This window comes from Panthera tigris, chromosome A1 (assembly GCF_018350195.1).
Source record: "Panthera tigris isolate Pti1 chromosome A1, P.tigris_Pti1_mat1.1, whole genome shotgun sequence".
NCBI classification, from domain to species: domain Eukaryota; kingdom Metazoa; phylum Chordata; class Mammalia; order Carnivora; family Felidae; genus Panthera; species Panthera tigris.
Genome location: NC_056660.1, coordinates 220,234,405 through 220,245,758, shown reverse-complemented (window position 1 = coordinate 220,245,758; position 11,354 = coordinate 220,234,405).

Here is an 11,354-nt window from a genome sequence, read left to right as displayed (position 1 = left end):
CAGTTCATTTAAAGAATTTTCTCATTTGGTAATTACATAAAATCATATTATGTTGGGGAACACACACACAAACACACGCACACACACAGCACATGTTCTCGTATCATTAATACAGACTTTATAAAAAATTTAATTTCTACACATATAAATTGGTAAAGCTATTGTCTAAGACATAATAGTCACTTTCCTCTTAAGCTCTTGTCTTTAATTTGGTTCCCATTTTCTTTCAAATCTATTTTCTTTTATGTGCTACTACTTTTTGTTTGCTATAAGATAATGTAGGTTCTTATAAACAATAAACAAACAAATATTGAATCATACCTATGGTCCGTTTATATTCCCTTTGTATTTATAAATACTTTTCTACTTGACTTCATTCAATGGAAATTTGAGTGGGGTAAATACAACACAAAACGATAGGGTAATATACCCCAAATATTCTAGTTATCTTCAAAAAAAGTAAACCTCGAATATAAATATTTGACATAAATACATACTGATATGGGCTGATACAAGTATCAATATGAAGATGAATTTCTTTAGCTTCCTGGCCATTCAAACAAATCCAAATTTAATTACAGGAAATCAACCTGTGTTTGGACAACTGTCTTCCATCATTGCAAGTGGTCTATTTTTTCACGCTGCAGTTAGTCATATTACTGCAGCTATTCCTCACTTGTATTATATATTTATTTTATATTTTATTTTATTATTTTATTTTATCTTATTTTAATTTATTTTAATTTTATCCTCAAGTAAATTAACATACAGTGTAGTCTTGGCTTCAGAAGTAGAACCCAGTGATTCATCTCTTACATATGGCACCCAGTGCTCATCCTGAAGAGTGTCCTTTGCTATGCCTGTCATCCATTTTAACCCATGCCTGTCCCCCATCAACCCTCAGTTTGTTTTCTGTATTTAAGAATCTCTTATGGTTTGCCTCCCTCTGTGTTTGTATCTTCTTTTCTCTTCCCTTCCCCTATGTTCATCTGTTAAGTTTCTCAAATTCCACATATGAGTGAAATCATATGACATCTGTCTTTCTAGTTCCATCTATGTTGCTGCAAATGGCAAGATTTCATTATTTTTCACTGCCGAGTAGTATTCCATGGTGTGGAATATACATACATACCACATTTTCTTAATGCATTCATCAGTTGATGAACATTTGGGCTCTTTCCATATTGGCTAGTGTTTTTTAGTGCTGCTATAAACATCGGGGTGCATGTGCCCCTTCAAATCAAACTTTTTGTATCCTTTGGATAAATTCCTAGTAGTGTAATTGCTGGGATATAGAATAGATTCTATAATTTTTTGAGGAACCTTCACACTGTTTCCCAGAGTGGGTGCACCAGTTTGCATTTCCACCAACAGTGCAATAGGGTTCCTGTTTCTCCACATCCTCACCAATATCTGTTGTTTCCTGAGTTGTTAATTTTAGCCATTCTGACTGGCGTAAAGCAGTATCTTGTGTGGTTTGGATTTATATTTCCCTGATGATGAATGATGCTGAGCATCTTTTCATGTGTCTGTTTGCCATCTGGATGTCTTCTTTGGAAAAAAAAGTCTATTCATGTCTTCTTCCCATTCCTTCACTGGATTATTTGTTTTTTGGATGTTGAGTTTGGTAAGTTCTTTATAGATTTTGGATACTAACCCTTTATCCGATATGTCATTTAAAAAAAAAATAGAGAAAATGGGACATTTAGGCAAAACCACTGTATAGAGTTTGGATGTTTTGCCTGATGCTTCTTCCTCCTAAGCAGACCCATCCCAATATTTCATACAATGAAGCTTTTCTGTTTTCTCCCTTCATTCTTCCCACCCCACCTCAACTTCCTCCTTTCTCTAGCTTCTTGGTCTTCCTCCCCACTCTTTCTTCCACTTCTCTTGTCCCCTTCTCCCTCTTCTTTCTCCACTGTGCCTTTTCTTTCCCTCCTCTTCTCCCTTGTAGAAATGGGTATCTGGATAGGCAGGTGGGTATTCAGTGTCATCTATTCATACAAATATACTCGTCAGAGAATAAATGGAATGCTTTTGATCTGAACTTGATCTCTTAGTCATAAAACGAAAACCATCTAACAAATTGCTTGTATTCTATTTGCTATTTTTTTTCATTGTCTCTTTTATATTCCTATAATCAGTGCTTGCAAGATCTTTAGTAGGTAAATTAAATTTCATTTGCTAAATTGCATTTAAAGCACTTCAAGAAACTGCTTTTTTCCATGAAGGTTTCCAATTATTGTAGAGCAAGAAAACCAGTATTCTTGTGTGTAAAGATGTAATACTTTATAAGATTGTGATATACTATATATTACAGCGTATATGAACATAACCAAACATATAAAGCACACAGAACACAATGGCCAGCATATATAATGTATTTGTAGCATTCAGGATTATGTTTAACTATGAGAAACAGACACTCCAGAGTGACCATAAACAAAACTCATCTCTCACGTAAACATGTAGATAGATATAGGTTAGCTAAGGAAGGTGCAGCAACTCTGCTCTTAAAAAGCCATCGCACATGAAGATAATCTTCTAGTTTGTGGTCTGTCATCCCTAGGGTGTAATCCTTGTCTTCATGGTCCAAGGTAGCAACTAGATGTCAACCCATTACATTAACATTGCATGATGCAGGTTGGAGGAAGGAAAAGAAGAAAAGGACAAAGGGTGCATTGTGTCTATTTTAACAAAGACCCCAAAGCTGTTCACCAAAAACGCCTGCTTTCTTTCCAGCTTCTAAAACTAGTTAGATGGCCATACATGTCTTCACAAAAAACAAACAAACAAACAAACAAAAAAACAAAAAAAAACAACTGGAAATACAGTCTCATTATGAGAAACTAAATGCAGAACTAAGATTTGAGGTTCTATTGCTGTAAGGAAGAGTGATGGCAGATATGACTGGGATTGTTGGTAGATATTACTATAGTATTTACTAAATGATGCTAATTATTATTTATTTTATAACCTGAGAATGAGTTTCTGGGTAACATTATAAGATTGTAGAGCAAATTCTACGTATTAAAGCTTCCTGCTAGTCCAATTCTGGAAGGAGATATTCTGAAACTTCTATAAGTACCTGTACATAAAATAGATATATTTTCATCTGTAGTGGAAATTCATTTGATTTCACTAAGAGTTTATCCTTTCTTTCATGTAAAGTATAAATATTAAAATTAATTTGGAATATATACACGATAAATGGCTCGCTGCAAGGTTTTCAAAGAATGCAAGAGAGAGAGAGATCTAGAAAACCATCACAATTATGTCATGTGCAAAATAACAAAGCTGTTTACAGCCAACTAACTGATGTGACTAAATCTATTATGATATAATAGTGTGTGTATATACATATATTTTCAGTTAAATTATTTGAACACTTACTATGTGCTGGGCCCTGAGTCAAGCACTCCACAAGCCTTATAACATGAGCAGATAAAGAAACTAAGGTAAAGAACAATGGAAAGCTTGGAAGTCCAATGCAGGAGGGTGACTAGCTGGGTGATCCAAGTCTGTCTTGATTTGAAAGCATTTTCTTCTCTCCTCTAGCAAATCCACTTACCAGACTTAATGAAATCCCTTAGTAAGCTGAAAGAATAACCTTCCTTTAGGAATATGTTGGCAATTCCAAATTTATCTCAAAGCAAAATCACAGGTTCTTCAAGACTCCAAAATGTCCTTTTGAACCTTACACCATTTTGTCACATTATATCTTGACTGAAATTCAAGAACAGACCAACCTATTATCAATCCTCATATAAAACATCTTTATTATAATTCTGAAACTACTAATTTGCCTTGTTTGACCGCAAATTTTCTTTCTGTGAATCAATATCCTATCTTTTTCTAAGTGTTTTAAACTCACCCTCCAAGGAAAACTTTATTTAAAAAAATAATATTAGATATAACTAGTTTTGCACACCTTTCTATAATGCTTAGAGTTTTATTATTTTTCTTTTCTGTTGCTCCTGTCAGTACTATTCTATTATTTATTTTCATTGTAGTAATGTGTAAATCTAGCATTGTAGTCTGATTCAGTTAACAGTCCAGAAACTAAACATAAGTTTATTAGAGCAATGCAACAAAAACAATTTCTACAGAGATTACTCTTTTTTTTTTCTTTTTTTGAAGTAAAGATACTTAATGCCAAGTTCTCCAGATTGGGATCTACTTAATTTTGGCTATACGAAGTTCTTATGATAAATTTGCAAGTTACTAGGTTGTATCTGTGACATTGAAAGTCAATGTATAATTAATTGGCCTGCTCAAAGTCATAACAGCTTTGAATGAGAGATGAAGAGTATCCAATTAATACTGATGGCCAAATAATGAGATATTAAATACTGAGAGACACTAATTAGAACTCAATGCAAAGATACTTCCAGAATTATCCCAGAGTAATGTACTGGTTACAGTACCTACCATTTATCATGATCAAGACTGACTATTTTTACACTGGTCTTTTACATAGCCTCAAAATCTTTTTACTACTTAAGAAAATACTTTAAATACTTTCAATCCTAGTATAGAAGTGATGTTCTGCTAAATTAATTTGTTAGAAGTAATCTCCCACTGACTTCTAGTGTACTCTTTTCATGCTCCAGAAAGCTTCGGCTTTCTGAGGTGTTCAGATTAATAGTGCTCCCAGTAATAACGGTGATCACTAAAACCTCACGAAGATCTCTTGAACTTCATGGCTCATAGCAGAGAGATAAAATATTTTTCAGTGATACATCTCTCAGGTAAAGAAAAACAGGACACTCATGGCTAACTTCTTCAAATTAAAGAGAAAAAAAGAAATGTATCATTACACATAAATATCAGGGTTTGGGAAAATTCACTTGGAAAATGACTAAGACTTCACACCCATTTGAGTAGACTGAAATAAAAAATCCATGGGAAGATTTTAAAAGTCCAGTTTTACTTAACTAGCATTTTTCCTTCTCATTTTTTTCTGAGTGAAGCAGTTATTGAAGATCAACGGTAAGACTACAGCTGTCTCTTCTCCTATCTTCTATCGCCTATGTTAGCTCTGAATAGGTACGCTGCAACAAACTGTTACCAAGCAATTGAGAATCTGTACCTGGACTAAGTGGCTGCCACACAGTAGAAATAATGGCAAATGGAATTGTTTACCATTGTACATAATGGAGCAGCCAACAACGATTTGGTTTTGTGCTCATTGCCTACCAAAAAGCTAAATTTAGGGACTGTTTTTTTTTGTTTTTTTGCTTTTTGTTTTTTTCTTGGCAAGTGGCTCACTTCCAAGCTCCTGTATGTTAAGCATTCTTTAGATGTTTATTTGTAGTATGTTGATTTTAAGTAAGAGAGAGTAAAAAGTAAATATTTGCCTGGCATATGACAACATGACCTATTTATAATAACACATATGAACATATGATATTAAGAAAGATTCCTATGCCCGCAGTGGCCTCAGAATCATAGTTACTATAGTCTCCATGGTTTTGCCTTTTTCCAGAGTGTCATCTTAGTAGAAACATACAGCAGTGTGAAGTCTTTTCAGAGTGGCCTCTTCCATTCGGTAATAATACGTGTCTAGATTTCTTCCATGTCTTTTCATGACTTGATAGCTCATTTATTTTCAGCCTTAATATTCCACTATATGAAAGTACCACAGTTTATTTATCCATTCACATACTTATGGATATCTTGGCTGCTTCCCTATTTTGATAATTATCAATAAGGCTGCCCTAAACACCTGTGTTCAGGTTTTTGTGTGTGTATATAAGTTTTTAACACTTTGGGACAAATATCAAGGAATATGATTGCTGGATCATAACATAAGTCTGTTTACTTTTGTGAGAAATTGCCAAACTGTCTTTCAAGTGACTGTGCCATTTTGCATTGCCACCAGCAATGAATGAGACTTTTTGTTGTTCCATATCCATACCAGAATTTGGTGTTGTCTGTGTTCCAATTTTTAGCCATTCTAGTAGGTACATAGTGGTATGTCATTGCTGTTTTAATTGATTGCATTTCCAAAAATATTTGGAAAGATAAAAGATGCTTAACAAATAATTTACATTTTATACTTTCTAATACTGAGAAAATATTTTTTATTGTTTTTGATATCCCTTATATTGGTCCCTAATCTTATGCTTAAATTTATTCTCCTTTTCTTTTTATACTCTTCTTGATTAATTTTGTTTTGAATTGAGGCCTAGACCTTAAGTAAACCCACGTTTTCATCCTCTGTTCAATATTTTTTTTCTTCATAATCACAAACTCAAATTTCATTCATTATCATTCTGCTATATGTTTGTGTAATCACTCATTAATTCCACACACATTTATTCAACGCCCAGGTAGTACCTGATACAATTGTTGTACTGGAAATATTAAAGCTTGTATGAACGCATCCTTTGCTTCAGGAATTTACAACCTGATGTATTCAACAGATATGTAAATGAAAAATCACAATACAATATGATAAGTAGTATGACTGTAAAATTTTTAAATAAAAATAACATTTATTGATCCCCTACCATGTCACAAAATCTGTAGAGTATTAATAAATATATTTTAAGTTTCACAACAAAACTATAAAATAAGCTTAATTTATTTAAGAAAACTAAGTACCTTCCCAAGGAAACTCAAAACATACTAAATGGTCAGGAATTCAAATGCAGACAGTCCGGCCATGGTGCAGGTATGCTTCAACTAATTGCACACACACATTTTACCTTTTGGAACTGATTTTTGAAATTCAAATGGAAACTGAGTTGTGGCATGAGTATGAAAACTCCGAATTCAGAATCATAACCTTTGAAGCCTAAAATGAAGTTTATTTATTTTTAAATATTTATTTATTTTGAGAGAGGGAAAGAGCAGAGAGCACAGCAAGGGCGGGGGGGGGGGGAGAGAGAGAGAGAGAGAGAGAGAGAGGGAGAGAGAGAATCCCAAGCAGGCTCCCAGCTGTCAGCATGAATCCTGACATGGCGCTCAATCTCATGAACCATGAGATCATGATCTGAGCTGAAACCAAGAGTCGAACACTTAACCGACTGAGCCACCAGGTGCCCCTAAAATGAAATGTAAACAATATGCAGGAAGCTGTTGTATATATTGTATATATTGTAAAGGAATCTATTTCGCCTACTAGACTATGCATTCTATATATATTCTGAGTCTTTCTCATCACTAATTTCTTCTTATGTCTAGAAGTATATCCACCCCTAGAAACACCAATTATTCTTTACACTAAGAATGCACTAAATGTCTCTCAAAGGACCACAGAAATTGAAGGTGCATCAGAAATGACTCCACATCTATGTATAAGGCTATTCAGAATATACAATCTTTATGAAATGTTAAGATTTGTTCAAATATGGACATATTAGATAGAATTTGGGGAAATGATGGTGAGAAGAAAGAAAAGACAAAATCAAATCACATGAGGGAAATTAATTTTTCCCTCAAATAATTATAGCCTGAGTCTCTTCAAGTTCCATGTTTACTGGGAATTTCTCTCCATATATTTTCTCTCCATATGTAGACATCATATCAACATTTAAAAATATATACCTAATACAAATTTCCTCCTCCATTTTAATTTCCTTTCTAGACTTAAATTGACCCCCTTTTCCATTGACTTGCTGAATATTTCCATTTGGGTATGTTACAGGAGCATTAAATAAAATATATTCAAAATACACCTCATCATCTTACTCCCTAAATGGTCTTTTACCTCTACTCTTCTCAGTTAAGTAGGATAATCATCAACAAAATCTATCATAATGTGTTCTCATAGTCCTTGCATCTTGACATTATGTTAGCTATATAATATCATGGATTGTATATAATGTCACTGAACAGAAGATTTATTATCTAAGCTTATTCACATTCTTAATTCCATTGCCCACCTTAAAATTACATATTTCATGACTGTAAATATCACTGGGGTTTTGGAAATTCTATTTGGAGAACTCCATGATGGGAACTACATTACTAAGAAAATCATTGGAGAAGGTAGAAGGAGAAAAAGAAGAGAAGGGAAAGGGGAGGAAGAAAGAAAGAGGCTATGGGAAGAAGCAGGGAGGGGTGGGGAATGAGTAGGAGGAGGGAAAGAAAAAACAGAAGAAACGAAAAAGAAAGGTATTCTATAGTTGCAAAAGTTTAGGGGGAAAAGTCTTAGGTTGTTCTCCAAGTTTTGTAATACCCAAGATTCCAATATACACAGTGCCAATAAGTTTTTACCTTAAATGTACCCAAGATTCCAATAATTCTTAGCACATAGAAATTTATCTTTGTCAAAACTAGCTTTTCCAAATATGTTGGAACATAAAAATAATCTTTTTTTTTTCTTTTCTCATAAAGATTACTTAATGGAACATTTGTTTGGGATTGATGATAGCTCAATCCCTAAATTATTTGTGTGTTTATTATCCCATAATTTTTTAAGGCCAGTAAAATCCCTCTGAATGTCTAGTAACTAGCAGAGTGAATGGCAAATAAGATGTACCCGCCTTCACATAGAAATGTCTTAACATTGATTCTAAGCTAAATTCAAAATTTGCTTCCTCCTGAAACCTTTTCCAGATCCATCAGACCTACTCAGGCCTCCAGTCTCATACACTTTCATTAGACTTTGTACTTTCTTTCCAGAGTCTCTTTCATAATTTTAATTGAACAATTAACTATAGTATCATTAGCATCATTTTTCCCTAAAGATACCAATTCTGACAAAATGATCATTGTATCCCCAGCACTTAGCACAGTTCACAGGATTTAGCAGATGGCCAATTATATATATATATATATATATATTACTGACTGAATAGAGACATTGAAGCTCTGAGAGTTGACATGACTGTCTTCAACAGAACTAAATTAACAAGTTTAAGCAAGAGTCCAGATCTAAAACATAGCTCACAGTTCTTTAGTCTAGACTTACATTTTTCAATATAGTAACTGCAAGGCACTTCTGACTATCTGAACCTGAATTTAAATTAAATGAAATATAATTAAAATTTGGGGGCCTTATTCACACTAGCCACATTTCAAATGCTCAATGTCTTATGTGGCCAATGACTAGCATACTGGACCGTGCAGAAGAATTTTTCAATCTTTGCAGAAAATTCTACCAGATAGCATTGCTCATACTAGATTTTATCAAACAGAGTTTTTTACTAGGTGAAAAAAAACCTAGTAAATTACTTCTCTCTTGAAACTGAAATATTAATCACATCTACCATATTATTGTATCTAGCTAGGGATTCTTTACTCTCAAAAGAGTTATTATTTTTAAAAATCCACAAAAAGCTCAACAATAACATTTGAGAAGTAAATTTAAATCCAGCAGTCTTACTATTTACTTAAAAATAGTATAAATATGGTAATGTGAAAAAAGACAATGAACCTCTGATTTATCTATGCTGATGACAGACAGAAATAAATTAGGTTCATTTTGATAGGAGAGATTTAATTAAGACAAATAATTTGACACTGCTTATGTCTACAAAGCACAGTGTAAATTGAGGATCAGGCTAATTTGATGACCATGAATAAGCTAATAAAAGAAAGGATAAAAAAAAAATAAACTATTACCTCCAATATCAATTTGGGATATAGAAGTTGACTCTATCTGGTTAATACATTATTAATTTGTAGAGTTAAAGCCAAGGATGTTCGGACAGTTAAAATGTATATTATTCAGAAATAAAAACTGACTCCTTACTTTGGCAAAATACATAAATAATGGGAAAATATTACTCTTTACATTTAAGATATACCTTAAAATTCATTGTTTCGAGAAAATGTTTACCAAATTCAAAACCACTAAATAACATTTAAAAAAAATTGTTGTAGTTTGGAAATGTAATGTGGAAATGGGTCAAAATGGGTTTGGTGTATTTAGTGAATGATTCAGGATGGAAAAAAAAAACCCAGCAATTTTATCAATTTACATATTACCAAATTGAGAATTTCTTTGACATTTCAAAACTATCAACCTCAATGGAAGCAAAAGACATTTCTCTTTCAAAATACAAAGGCCTCATCCCAATAGATCTCAAGGACACCCAAGTCCGGATCCTATTGAGAGTGTTCTTGGAAATTTACCTTGTAATGTCCTTTCAGAAAATAACCACACAGAAAATCTGAGGTAGTTATCAACTGCACACATCAAATAAGCATGTGGAAAAATGGGCAGTCTCCAAAATAAAAAGGGTGGTGAACAGAATGTTAAAAATATCGTGAAAAAGTCTAACATTTTCTGAGTTTTCTGAAAGAATGTGATGTTCTTACATGTGACCTGAATCAAGCAGTATCATCTGGGTGCTTCTAGGGAGCTTGAAGATTCTCTTTACTAATGAACATGTGCCGATTTTAATGTGATGAGGGAGCGTTATGAAGACAACTAATTTCTTGTATTCTTTTCCTGTATAAATTTGCATTAAAACTGTCACCATTGAGACAACAGAAAAAGAACAATTATCATCGCTGACCTCATCATCATAGTACTGATGAGAACCAACTCTGCTTAGAAGTTAAAACCCACAAGAGGGAGCAAAATGTGCCATGATGAGATCCATCACTTTGGCCTTTAGGTTATTTTGAGCTGAAGGCAATGAAGACCCAGCAGACTCAGGACAAACTTTTTACCTCTCCTTTAATTGCCTAAAAGGATTTAGATAGGGAGCCTGTACCAGGAAGACAGTTATAAACAGAGATAGTTTTATTTATAAGACTTATCTGTATGGCATGGTACACCTCTGTTTACCAAGCATTTCCTCTTCTCATCTTCACCTGAATAGTCTTCTTCTTCTTTGAAGTTCCAGACCTTTACTTTCTCCTCCTTAGCTCAAGACTGTACATAAGCCCCAACTGCCTGATTGCCTTTGAGTTTTTATGTCTTTGTGGGCTCCCCCCTCTATATGTACATCATTAACTTTTTTCTCTCCTATTGTTCTGTCTTATGTCAGTTTAATTATTACACCAGCTAGTAAATGCAGAATGGAAGAAGGGAAAAGTTTTTTGCCCCTAGATCTATGTCAGAGAGAAGAGGAATTTGTGTCTGATGTTCATCCTTACGGATATAAGACTGGGTTCTTAAAATTAGGCTAGTATAATGGAAAGTAGCAGAGGACACGTGTAGAAAGGTGTGCCATTGAAGTATGCGTAGCATGGAACAGAAAGCAAATTTTAAAAGTTTTGTGCATGGGATTCTTCCAGGCTGTACAAATAATAGAAAAAGCTTGATAAAGAAGTGGGAACTGAGTTGTTCCTTGAACTATAATAAAGGAGAAATTTAAAATGCGAATTAACGTGCAGGAAGATGTATGTTTGATCTGGATTTACTGACTGTTAAAGCAAAATGCTGGAAC